The following is a 14,158-nucleotide window of genomic DNA, read 5'->3' as shown; positions in this document are numbered from 1 at the left end:
CCGGACACTACAAGCTCCGAACTGCAGATTTTGATGTCCGTTCCGGTGGTCTGGAGGTCTTGTCCTGGTCCGGTTTTTACCCATACCCTCCACACGAGTCCCCTTCCAGGGGACTCTGTAAAAACCGGACCCGGACAAGACCCCAGACCGTCGGACCACACATCAAAATCTGCAGTCCGGAGCTTATACTGTCCGGTCCAGGGGGTGTCCTGTCCTGGGGGTGTCTTGTCCGGGAGGGTGCCTGTGACAGCTGTCCCAAGCTGTCCCCAGCTGAGGGGAGATTACAGCCTCCCCATGTGGTCCGGACAGTTCCAGTTTTTGCTACATGCCCGGACCATACAGAGAGGCTTTATTCTCCCCCTCCTCCTCTCCCTGGTGACAGCTGTCACGTGAAGCACCCCCGGACAGGACACCCCAGGATGATTTTGATGTCCGGTCCGGCGGTCCAGGGTCTTGTCTTGGTCCGGTTTTTACCCATACCCTCCTTCCAGGAACCCCTTACCTCTGTGCAACCTCCGCCCAGACCAGCGCTCACTAACAGTACAATGCACACACCACCAGCAGCCCACAGCATCAAGAACAAAGACCTGCTGCACGCTGCATAGTGATCAATGACAGTTGGGTTATAAGAAACATTTTCTTTTACAGTCTTGCATTCCAGGTGCAGATCCCCAGAGATAGCCAAAGTGATAAGATGTCATTGGTTGTACTTTTATCACCACTTTCCCTGTTAAATAGGCTTCCCCCTTGCTCCAAGCTATGAGTTCCTTGGTGAAGTTGGCTGGCAGCTGGCGAATTAGGTGTTAATAAATACATATGTGATTCGTCTTATTGGATCCCTGCTTATTGGATCCCTCATGTGCACTTGAACTGGGATATCAATTCCAGATTTGATTAAAAAAACAATAAAACAAAAATGTGGCTAACACCATTGTTAGACGTCAGTTGTCCATGATCTATCGGCTTCCCATTACTGGAGTCCTCTACTGAAGGCTATCACTTGTAATGGTCTTTAGAAGCAGGGGCATTGATAAACTGTCCATTGTGATATGGATTGTTCTTTTTGTCTATCATCTATATATATTAGAGATGTGCAGACTCGGATTCCAGAGATCCGAGCCCCCCACGAACGTCATCATTCAACTCCCGGCGCCGGATTTCGCGAGGCTTTAAATATTGGCTGCTGCGCCCGCCATCTTCACTCCAGTCTAGTAGTGGGTTGGGAGAGGGTGTGTTGGTGCTGCTGCTGGGGCTTAAACTTGAGCTTGAGCTTGACCTTGAACGCAATATTTTTTATTCGCTGGGGCTGTCTCTCAGTGCTGCTGTGTAGTCTAACTGTGTACTTGTAGTACTACTGTCTCCTCTGTGCGGTCTACCTCTGGTGTGCTGTGCTTGTGCTGTAATTATTTTATTCGCTGGGGCTGTCTCACTCAGTGCTGCTGTGTACTATGTTCTCCTCTCTGCTTAGGGTGGGCTCTCCCTAGCAAGGAGGACAGTCTAACTGTGTACCTGTAGTACTACTGTCTCCTCTGTGCTGGGGCCTACCTCTGGTGCTGTGCTGTAATATATATTATTATATGAATAATTAATTATATTATATATAGTCCACTGGTGCTGCCTGCACTGAATCTGCCAGTATTATTTAGTTACTCGGTCCACTGTTGCCACTGGCAGTGCTACTGCCTACCTAGTGTACCTACCTAGTACATACTAGGCTGCTATATCTAATTTAATTAAAAAATAATACTTGTGCTGTGTGGGACTGTAAAAAATAATTCCATGCTGCTGGTGCACTGACGTGTGCCACTGAGTGCCAAGCAGTACCTAATAATAAAATTATTATAAATTCTGCTGGTGCACTGCATAAAGCTACTGGTGGTGTGTAATATAACTACCTTTTGTGGTGACCACTGGCAGTGCTACTGCCTGCCTGCCTACCTACCTAGTAGCTATATTATTAATACTTAATTAATTGAATTCTATATAGTCCACTGGTGCTGCCAGCACTGAATACTGTGAATAGAGGTTGCCAGTATTATTTACTCAGTCCACTGTTGCCACTGGCAGTGTTACTGCCTAAGTGTACCTACCTACCTAGTAGTACAACTACATACTAGGCTGCTATATCTAATTTAATAAAAAAATAATACTTGTACTGTGTGGGACTGTAAAAAATAATTCCATGCTGCTGGTGCACTGACGTGTGCCACTGAGTGCCACTACCAAGCAGTACCTAATAATAAAATTAATTATTATAAATTCTGCTGGTGCACAATACTAGTATTGCTAACATATCTCAAAACTATTGCGCTGTTCAAATTCCTTCAATTTCTTCCCATTTTTCTCAAAACTATTGCGCTGTTCAAATTCCTTCAATTTTTTGCTAACATATCTACCTGTCTTGTACCTAGTACTGTCTTATCTACCTGTCTGGTGCCTAGTACTGCCAAATCTACCGTCTGGTCTGGGGCTCACTGCCTAATACTGCCGTATCTACCTGTCTGGTCTGGCGCTCACTGCCTAATACTGCCATATCTACCTGTCTGGTCTGGCGCTCACTGCCTAATACTGCCGTATCTACCTGTCTGGTCTGGGGCCCACTGCCTAATACTGCCGTATCTACCGTCTGTTTTGGGGCTCACTGCCTAATACCGGCGTATCTACTGTCTGCACTGGGGCTCACTGCCTAATACTGCTGTATCTACCTGTCTGGTCTGGCGCTCACTGCCTAATACTGCCGTATCTACCTGTCTGATCTGGCTCTCACTGCCTAATACTGCCGTATCTACCGTCTGTTTTGGGGCTCACTGCCTAATGCTGGCATATCTACCGTCTGGTCTGGGGCTCACTGCCTAATACTGCCATATCTACCTGTCTGGTCTGGCGCTCACTGCCTAATACTGCCGTATCTACCGTCTGTTTTGGGGCTCACTGCCTAATACTGCCGTATCTACCTGTCTGGTCTGGCGTTCACTGCCTAATACTGCCGTATCTACCTGTCTGGTCTGGTGCTCACTGCCTAATACTGCCGTATCTACCTGTCTGGTCTGGCGCTCACTGCCTAATACTGCCGTATCTACCTGTCTGGTCTGGGGCTCACTGCCTAATACTGCCGTATCTACCTGTCTGGTGACTAGTACTGCCTTATCTACCTGTCTGGTGCCTAGTACTGCCGTATCTACCTGTCTGGTCTGGGGCCCACTGCCTAATACTGCCGTATCTACCCAGATAGGGGTCTTTTTGGGGCCTATTTTTTAAAACTGATATCCTGTCTGCCGCTGCAGTGCCACTCTTACATGAGCCACATGTTTGTGCCGCACACTTGTGTGGCTTAGCATAGTTATCCAGCTACCTCAGTGCAACCTTTTGCCCTAAAAACAATATTGGCCCTTATTCTGATCGGTGCGGAAATTCCCGCATGCGGACGGACCGCCGATGTTGATCGTCTGCGCATGTGCAGAGGTCACTCTGCGCATGTGCAGGCGATTTCGCCGCACGGATTCTTTATACGCCGCACAGGGGGCGTAGAGGGGCGTGAGGGGCTACTTAGCCTCATTACCCTATGCATACGCCCCCCGTTTCATGGGCGTTCCCATGCAAACGCGGGGCGTATGCATGGTAATGAGGCCGTGACGCGTGGGTACGGGGCGGGCATCTGACATCGCCGGATGTCAGCTGCCCGCCCCCATACATGATTTCACACGGACAAGTGTCCGTGTGGTCTTGTGTTGCGGGACCTGGTGGAGCGTGCGGCCCTGCATTCGATGTTCGGCGACCATCGAATGCAGGGGCTGCTCCCAAGACGGAGGAGGCGTATCCCCGTCCAATTTCATGCGGATCGCCACATATCCGCATACGGACGGCAGGTGGCGATCCGTATGGAAGGCGGGGATTCGCCTGCACGGTTGCGGCCGCATATTCTGATCGGGCCGCACCGATCAGAATAAGGGCCATTGTGAGGTGTGAGGTGTTCAGAATAGACTGGAAATGAGTGGAAATGAATGTTATTGAGGTTAATATAGCGTAGGAGCAAAAAAATCAGTACCCAAAACCTAAAAAATCCAAACACAAAACACTTAGGAGGTGTTTTGCCAAAACTAATTAGAACCCAAAACCTCAAGGTAATCAGAACCCAAAACCCGAAAAGTGGCCGGTGCAGATCCCTAATATATATGTCTAGTGTCCTTAAGTTTCTGAAACACTGCCATCTGCTTGCACAGAGTGAAACTACATCTCTTTGTTATACATGCACAAACACAGAAGGTAGCAGACCAGCTTTCACAGCTTTTGCTTCGAGCGGGATTACTAGTGAAAAATATCTACCTTATTTATTGTTTTTAATTAATAACTATTTAGATTTGTCCATACCCTTTATAGATGCAGGGTACAGTATGTTAGTAGCAATTCATATGTTTAATTAAAATACAAAACTAAGGAAAGTCTGAAGAACGCTGCGCTTCAGTCCATAACATATTACTTATGTAGATTCCCATAACTACCATAGGTGCAAGGGGTGCAGTGGCTATGGGGCCCAGAGCTGAAGAGGGCCCATCTTTACTGTCTAAGTAATATGTTTTATATACATGTGTCACCATCAGTTGCTAACTAGGGGGCCTTTAAAAACGTTTTCTGTGGGGTTTACGAATATCTAGTTACACCCTGTTATGCGTTATGTTATGTGTCTGCAGCAAGTTTGCGTGAAATTGTTATTATGAGATAAGCTGGTGATTGTAGACCCCGTTAGTTTCCATGAATGATGGACAATGGCATAATAGTGAATGGGTGGCTGATGACAGTGTGTATATTATTAGTTTTACACTCATAGAGAGTGCATTGTTGTCTTGATGTCTTGGCATCATAGAGAATCATAGCACCAGCAAGTTCATCCTAACATGTCATCCCTCATGTCTGATTCCAAGTCCTGCTCTCTGATAAGGATGACCCTGTGCCTCTGAGTGTGTTTTACATCAAAGAGCGCTGAAGGATTCTGACAGTCTGGATGTCAGTGTTGTAAATAAATCATTAATCACACTGCCTGTTTGTGGAATACAGCTTTCCCAGAGGGTTTGACCCTTCTGAAAGTCACTAATATGAAACACATCCTCTCTAATCTGGTGGGCGTCCCTATTACTGCAACTGTAACTCCAGCACTGCTTTATGGAAAAGGGGGTCAATAGTTAAGTGAGGTTAATGCAACGCCCTCTATGACCCTGAGTTCATTTTTAATAACTGAAATATATTGGAAACCTCAGTATTTACTAACTACATACACAAAGTCATGACCATTGTAATTGTTCGTGTCACTCACAGTGATTCTTCCAGTTTAAATCTGATGGCCGGATCATTTTCATCTAAAAACATAGTATTAAAAAAGTTTTAGATTAACCAATTATCACTAGATGATTATAATTTATTATTTCAACCAGGGCTGGATGCCAATAAGGGTACGGAGGTATCCATGGGTGTGATACCCATACGTGCAGGGAGACGGGACAGGGGGTTTGACACACAGCGGAGCCAAATTACCGCCTTGCTCCCGGTGTTGAAAATGCTAGTTTCAGCAGTCCTGGCCAAACCTAGCTTGCAGCTAGCCACACCCCAAAACTTGGGGCCAAACACCTGCATTCTTCCAGTGGGCCTTTAATGCCCCCCCTCTGACTCCGAATGTAATATTTATTTCTATACAATAGCGCTAGCAAGCTTATGACCCTTTACAACTGGGTATAAACTAAGTAATAGAAATGGGGCAAAAGTGCAACTGAAATGTTCCAAACACACTTGCCTTAATTTTAAATATAAGTATTATCAATATTCTCACTTTACAAATGAAATCTCAATTTTGCTCAATATCCATAATCAGGAAAGTAGAGCACAAAGGGGGTCCAGGTGATGGGAAGGTGGGGCCAAATCATGGGGGCCTGGACACACCCATCAAAAAAATTAATCGACAACAACTATGTGCAGTACTGCACAGTGGGGACATTCTTTCCCCTGTAAATCTGACCCTGACCTCTGCCAGGCCCCTTGAACAATCCATGGCCCACATCATTAGTACTTGCTCCTTTCCCATTGGCTGGTATAAATGCATGCTTCTCAGCAAACTCCACTACGTTGCTCTTCCAAACCATGCATTTAAGAAGAGATTTAGGTAGACTTATGCTGACAGAGGATTCTATGGTTCTTCTTGGCCAATTTACATTTCACTTAATGTAACCAATGAAGTTGGGCTAGAAATGGTGTTGGGGGGAAGGGTCAGACAAGGAGGATGAATAAAAGTCTACTTCCTGGACGCTTAGTCTATGCCTGCTAGAACACATTGCCACCTGTTTGATATCTAGCAACCAGTCAGCCTCTACCTATAATTTTATTGAATTACTTGATAAATGCTAACCCAATGCTGATTGGTTACTATGGGTAACTACTTCACTTGTCCATTTCTCATTCTTTTCACTGCCTGACACATCTTTCCTATAACCATTAAGAGTACAGTAACATAACATGGTTTAAATGTAACTTTAGTGACACTAATGGTAATTTTGTTTCATAACTACAGCGTATGGGGTCTACACACGGGGTGATTTCAGGGCATTTTCGAGTTGGAAATGCCTCTAGCGCTGACACATCGATGTGTGCTGAGTGATCTTGCTGAGCATTCTGAGCGATCTAGCATTGCTCAGAATGCTCAGCCACATCTCTCCATGTGTAGGGATCACTAGTTTGGTCAGGCTACCTCTTTCTGGGCGGGATGCAGATCTTAGGAGTATGTTTTAAGGTCTATGACCAAAACTTCAGCCTAGCATAACTTCATACCCTCCAACATGGCCCATTCCATTAGGTAGAAAATGCTCTGTCCCTGGACTTCCTTACCAATGCTAGTTGCAGATGTGAGGCTGCAGCAGAGTCCAATATTCAAAAAGGGGAGCCACACCTACTGCCACCCCAAACATCACTGTCCTGGACTCACTGGCAGTTGATGTGACCCCTTCTTTGAACTTTGGACTGTGCTGGAATCCAACCTCTGTAGCTGCCACTGGCAGGGAAGTCCAGGAACAGAGCATTGTGTACCTAATGGAATGGGTATTGTTGGAGGGTATGTAACTTTTAACTGAGTTAGAAACTTTATTCCTTTATTCACATACATGTACCAAATTGAATAGATATATAATATTTTATTAAGGCCATCTGCATGACAGTAACCTATGAGCAAGCTCTTAATATTCAGCACTGACAAGATCTAATGAGTAGGAGTTACGAGCAGATGGCTTAGTTACTTTACTGGCAATTCAGGCCTCCAAAACCATGATAACTCCCATGAGAATCCCTATGGAACCTACAAAAACAGATGTCTTTAAATCTGCATTACATGAAACCCACTTTGTACTTTTTTTTTTAAACAGACTATTATTAGGTTAATGCCTAAAAGTGATTCATGAGAGATAGATGGGAATTGTTAATAAGAAAATGAATAGTTACATTATATTTTCTTTGGAACTCAGTTTTTTTTTTTTGCTGGTTTTAATTAATGCATCAGCTGCAGTTTTTGTGCTCAAAAAGTTTTTGAAGAAGGACTGGTGTGGAAGTCAGATATAAAACATATTTTGATTTGGAGAAATGGCGAGGACAAGAAGCAGTGGGCTTATCTTTAATTATGGTTGTTGTTTTTTTTACAAAAATAGCCTTGCGCTGCACAGCTGCATAACATATGCTGCCTGCTTGTATCATTTCTTGTGTGCAGATGTGCTGCCAGTTATGAAAAAGCTGGGTCGAGGGACGTAGGAACAAAAATTGTCATGGTGGGGCAAAAGGCCACAGGGCCAGGAACCCCTTTTCCTCACATACGTGGGCTAAGCTTCAAAAGTGATAAAATGGAGAGTGATAAACAGCCAGCCAATCAGCTCCTGTCTGACATTTTTCAAACACAGTCTGTGACATGGCAGGTAGGAGCTGATTGGCTGGCTATTTATCACTCTCCATTTTATCACTTTTGAAGCTTAGAGAATCTGGCCTACGTTATCTTGTTTTACCACAAATGTGACTGTAAATATACAAAGACTCCCAATCCTGTTATTAGTTCCTGGGTTGGCCAACCCAAGTTTCATTGTTTATTTTTCTATAAAAATGTATTTATACATTATTAAATAAATATTATTATTGATATTAATATTAACTATTTAGTACAATAAATGTTAGAAAGATAAAAATCAAATGTTCGTATTAAAAATATTAAATTTTTCAAATTAATTAACCTGTTTTTTCTTCAGATTTTGTTGACAGCCTAATCGCACTTCATTGGAAGCATTGTAAAATCTGTAGTCACTGCCTCACTGGTTATGATAAGTGCTATATTTCTAAACTTGCTATATTTCATGCTTGTTACTAGATGCAACGCACAAAATTCAGGGAAAAAGTAAAGTGAATACTTGTTAATTAATACAGGTTATTTTTTTGGAATAATGCTGCACCCCTATACCCGACTAAAATTTAAACCAGGGGTCTTCAACCTTTAAGATCGAGTGGGCCACATAAAAAAATTCAACGAAGTCCAAGGGCCACTAAGTTATACTGAGGTGTTTTAACTATTAAAACTATTTAAAAATGCAGCCAGCTCACCTCACCCCCCACCCCATGTTCAGCAAACCGTTTAAAAATGCAGCCAGCTCACCTCACTCCCAACTCCATGTTCAGCAAAACATTTCTAAATGCAGCCAGCTCACCTCACACACACCCCCCCCCCCACCAAAACATTTCTAAATGCAGCCAGCTCACCTCACACCCCCCACCAAAACATTTCTAAATGCAGTCATCCAGCTCACCTCACCCCCACCCCCACGTTCAACAAACCATTTCTAAATACAGCCAGCTCACCCTCTCCTGAGGAACCTGCCTTAGTGTCCCTTGCAGAGGGCTGCTGCTGCTGGCGGCGTCTGTCTTTGCTGTCTTAACAGCTAAGGAGCGGGCAGGGACAGGTGCAGTGTGCGGATGGCGGCGGTTGTCACTCCAGTCTCCCAGCTGTCTGAAAGGGCGCGGGCGGGACGTGTGTGCGGCATCAGGAAGTAGACAATGCGCATGTCCGTGCACAGTCCCGCCTGCCCCAGCCTCAACCTCACCCAGCAGCATCCTCCGCCGCATCCCACTGCTAAGAGGACAGTGCGGAAGGATTTTTTTTTTCATTCAGCACGCCAATCATTTTAATAATGCTATTCACTGGCGGGCCAGGAAAAACAAGTCAGCGGGCCACTCGTGGCCCGCGGGCCATGGGTTGAAGACCCCTGATTTAAACGCTCTAGCGTCTAAATTTATATGCACCCTTGTTAGCGGTTTGTTAGGACTAGACGCACCCTTCAGACGCCCCCTTTGTTAGCAGTTTGCCGGGGTGTCTACTTTAGATGCCCTCCTTGTTAGTGGTGTGCCGGGCTGTCTATTTCTCTGTGGAACTACAAGTGCCACAATGGCCTGTCAGCGCTGGGCTGCCGCGGAGTCACTATGCTGACAACGTAGTTCAAGCTGCCCCCGTGAAACTATACAAGTAAGGCAGCCTATGAGCTACGCTGATAACATAGCTTCAAATTAACTACAGCAGTAAGGCAGCCGTTGGGCTACGCTGATAAAGTACTTCAATTTAACTACAGAAGTAAGGCAGCCGTTGGACTACGCTGATAACGTAGCTTCAAACAAACAGCTGCTGCTGGGGCTATGCTGATAACGTAGCTTAGAGAAGTAAGGCAGCCGTTGGGCGTACAGCTGCCAGGATTCAAACATTGCGTAGCGTAGAGCTGGCACCGTGAAACTACACAAGTACCTCCCATTTTAGTAAATGTACCAAGTGTCTCTCTAGATTTTAAACCTGCCTTACTTGGAGAGCAACATGGTTATGTGAAGGTGCAAAATGTCCATTTGCTTTGCCCCCAAATCTGAATCAGCCCAAATGCCAGCATAATAAACATAGCCAGCATTTAAAACTAATCATCATTATCAATTTTAATTTGCACCTGTCCTATTGGAGTTTGTGTGGCTATTTTTTATTATAGTAAATAGATAAAATACTGGTTTAACATTTTCATGTTAAAATGTTCAAATGAGTAACAAACGGGTCAAAACAATAAAGAGTGATCACGTAAGATGAATTCCTATTTAGCAGATGAAGGTAAAACACTACTTTGGAGTATAACAGATGAAGCGCCCAGCTCTGTTATCATTATTGGAATAATCTTTGTTTCCCTGGTTTATGGGGTCATAGACGTATCTCCTCTGCATGTCACGTTATCTCGCAGGATTAATGTGGTGCATTTGCTTTATTATTTTTTGTGATAAACAGCATTGTGCCACTAGCAGATTTTGGGACTAATATAATGAAATCAGCTGTTGCAGGATAACAAAAGGTTCAAAGTAATTAGTCAACTTCAGTGGGTGTCTCCTGTGGCTGATATCTCCTTTTTTTTTATTTGTTATTTTAACAGAAGAAATGTGTAAAAAGCAGATGTCCTATATCGATCTCACACACTTCTGTTATTTAAAAATAAGCTTTTGGAATATGTAGGGGGTTATTTATATCCTTCTAACAGTTCCCACGGGTGTCACTGAATATGTGACATTAAATGTGGGTCACTAGAGGGCAGTGTTATACTGGGGCACAAAGGACCCACCGGGGAATTAAGTTATAGGCGCCCACTTTAGGGGAGGGGCCAGTCTCCAGAGCGGGTGCAACAGAAGTTTAGCTAAACATTAGAGAGTAAATAGTAAGGTATAGTAAATATTGCTAGTGCATGCATGATAATGTATAGTATCACAGCAATGCACTGTAGAAGATTCACAATAGACTTGAGTCGCAAATTTTTAATTATGTTTAATATATAATTCATGTGCACAGTCATCGGCAGATCCCTTGCAGTCTTAACCCCTAGTGCCTCCCCCTCCCCCTTCTAAGGCCTAATACTACTGTGACTATGACTGTGGATGGGAGCCAATAATACAAAAATAGAATAAATAAAATCCTGCAAGTCCTATGTGGGGAGGGGGTCAATTCATATTCCTGGACACACAATATATTATTCATTTCTTAAAATAGACTAGATTAGATACACCTCCAGTATAGATAGATATGCACTGGAGTTGTATCTAAGCTATCAAAATACATCATTGCTCTATATTGCTCTGTAAATATATAAAGGTGCTGTGTGTGTGTGTGTGTGTGAATTGAAAAAGCCGCCCTGAGCGCGGCGAAACATGTTTTTGAGGACTCTGATATATCCCCACTACTGAGGATTGAGGACTGGAGAGACGAATCAATACTCAGCAAATTGTTAAAACGTCCCATTCCCAGAGTGGCCACACAGCCCGGCCATTATCCCGGATACCGGAGAGGACGCAGCAGCTGTGATCAGCTTAATCTACCACCTGCTTCCCTTCCGCAATACAGCAATCCGGCGTGCAGTAAGCGGGCGGTGCGAGGTGTCATCGGACCCCGCACAACATACAGGAGGCGCCCTGCTGGACACTGTCATAAAGCCACGGACCAAAATCAACTGCGGGAAGCAGTAAGTACCGCATCTGTGACTGTTATTCTTTCCCCAGACCTGGGACGCTATACATAAAAACAGCTGAGCACTTCAGTTACCTCACTGGGGCTTTCAAAAGTGGAATACAAATCATCCCAATGTGATGCTATACCATCTGATTGCGCACTGATGGGACATTTTCCCTATACCAGGGTTTAACAGGAAGTTACTTTGTTTGCTACAAAATCAATTAATTTGTTGCACTTTTGGGATTATATATCCCTGATATTTAGGTTTAATCTGCATGCATGCAATTAATTGTTTTTATTGTGATTTATTGTGATTTATTAAATCGTTATTAAATGTTCTCTTGAATGTACATAAGGCGCCTAGTGGTATTTTTTCCTTGTCGTGTGTGTGTGTGTGGGGGGGGGGGGGTGTCGATGTTACACCACTGTTTCTATAGCCAGCCCCCAACCCCTCCTCCATAGTGTGTGCCCCTGTCACTAGGCTTCAGCAACCCGTCATAGTGTGCACCCCTATATCCAACCCCCCATAATTTCTTCCCATGTAGCCATCGTCCAGCCACCCCCATAGTGTGCACCCCTGTATTCAACCCCCCATAATTTCTACCAATGTAGCCAGCCCCCTGCCACCCCTGTAGCCAGCTTCCATCCAACTCCCATAATGTGCAACCCTGTAGGCCGCCTCCAGCCCCCCCCCCCCCCCCCCCCCCAAAAAAAAAAAAGAAAAAAGAAAAAGTGTGCACCCCTATAGACATACCGGGGGGAATTTACTAGGATGTGTATTCTACTTCACATGTGATTTTGGGCAACCAATCAGATCCTGTCTACTATCTTTTAGAGGGTGCTAAATAAATAAGAAGTATATTCTGATTGGTTGCCCATAGGGACATCACATGTGAAGTAGAATACACATCTTAGTAAATATCCCCTACTATTTACTGAAGAGAATGCCTGCCAAAATAAGCAGGGCAGCTGCAGCCATATTTTTGGATTGTGTGGAGGAAACCGGAGTACCCGGGGGAAACCCACGCATGTACGGAGAGAATATACAAACTCCGCACAGTTAGAGCCATGGTGGGAATCGAACCCATGACCACAGTGCTGTGAGGCAGTAATGCTAACCATTACACCATCTGTACTGCCATTTTATCTACTGCCTTCTCTTATTCCGCCTCTCTTCCTACCATATCCACCTGATCTCTCCCATCTCTCCCTATTCATCCACTTTCTCTCCTATTTATCCTTCCTCCACTCTCACATCTGCCATTATTTCTCCCAACACTCTCTCACCACTCCTCCAATTTCTCCTCTATCCCTATTTATCTCCGCCTGTTCCTCTCTCATATGCACTAACATAATTTTTTGCAAAGGACAGCTCTTGCGTTAAGAGCTGTCCTTTGCATTGTGGCCGGTGATGTGTGGCGGGTCCCTGGACCCTTACCCGGCTGGTGCTGTTTGGCCATGGCTCCGCCTCCTCCTCCCTGCACCCGAAAGAGGTGCAGGAAGGAGGAGGTCACTGGTCCGGGCAGCACAACAGGAGGCTACCGGACACAGGTGAGGGGTGGCGGCGCAGATCGGCAGGGGTCGTGAGGGCCGGCGGGGGGTCGTGAAGGGAAGCACATAGGCTTCTATGGTTTTACGCCAGCTAGTATAAACATCTGCAGCAAAGCCCCAGTGGTGGGGCTTTGCTGCATATGAAAAGATGCAGTTAAAACCCAGAAAACTGGATTTTTACAGCATTTTTGGGTTAGTGCATCTCGCCCACTGTACAGTAAATTTATTAACGCTTCAGAACATGCAAGAAGGGGATTTTGCCCATAGCAATCAATCAGATTCTGCCATTTTCCAGGATGCAATAAAGAAATTAGTAAATTTACTGATATGTCTTCTTAAAACATGGATTCTACGAAAATGTAGTATTTTATATTTATATTTTTTTTTTTCTTTTCATACTGTTGTGTTAACTTAGAAATTCCATATGTAACCCAGTTTATATTTAAGTCTTAAATGCATTTGGGAAATGCTGAAATTCAATAAAAACATAATTTTTATTATTTTGTGAATGTTTGGTTTGGTCTTAGTGTGTGGATTTGAAAGCTTTTAAAAGCTGGGTGAGCGGATGACCATAAACCACACTTATTTAATTTCCCAGGCTTCAGCTTTACCCGTCGGCCTGCCTGGGCAATTTGTGATTATGCTACATATGTGAAAAACTAGAACGGGAAAAGAATATCAGAAATCTGCACAGGGCAGAGAAATGTTCTTGTTTTCAGAAAAATAAGCTCTTTCCAAGATAATTTAATAGGTTGATGACACTAGCTGAATGTACAACAGTGTGGTTTAATACTGCTAGACTGTACTTGCTATGCAGTGTGGGTTACTGAACCTTAAAGACCGTGGAAAATTGTATATTTTTATTTTATTTATATGAAGCTATAGGGGCATCCACCATAGGAGGCTATACGGTCATTGGGTCTACAGCAAGTTGGTCGATAATCGTTAGGTCGACACCGTTAGGTCGACATGGGGATAGGTCGACATGGTTCTAGTTCGACATAGGTCAAGGGTCGACATGGGTCTACAGTTTCTAGGTCGATATGGGGTTTTTCACTGTTTTTTGAGCCAACATGTGTCGCC

The sequence above is a fragment of the Crinia signifera genome, chromosome 1, assembly GCF_055691185.1.
Source record: "Crinia signifera chromosome 1, ASM5569118v1, whole genome shotgun sequence".
Classification (NCBI taxonomy): Eukaryota; Metazoa; Chordata; class Amphibia; order Anura; family Myobatrachidae; genus Crinia; species Crinia signifera.
Note: the sequence above shows the minus strand (reverse complement) of the source record.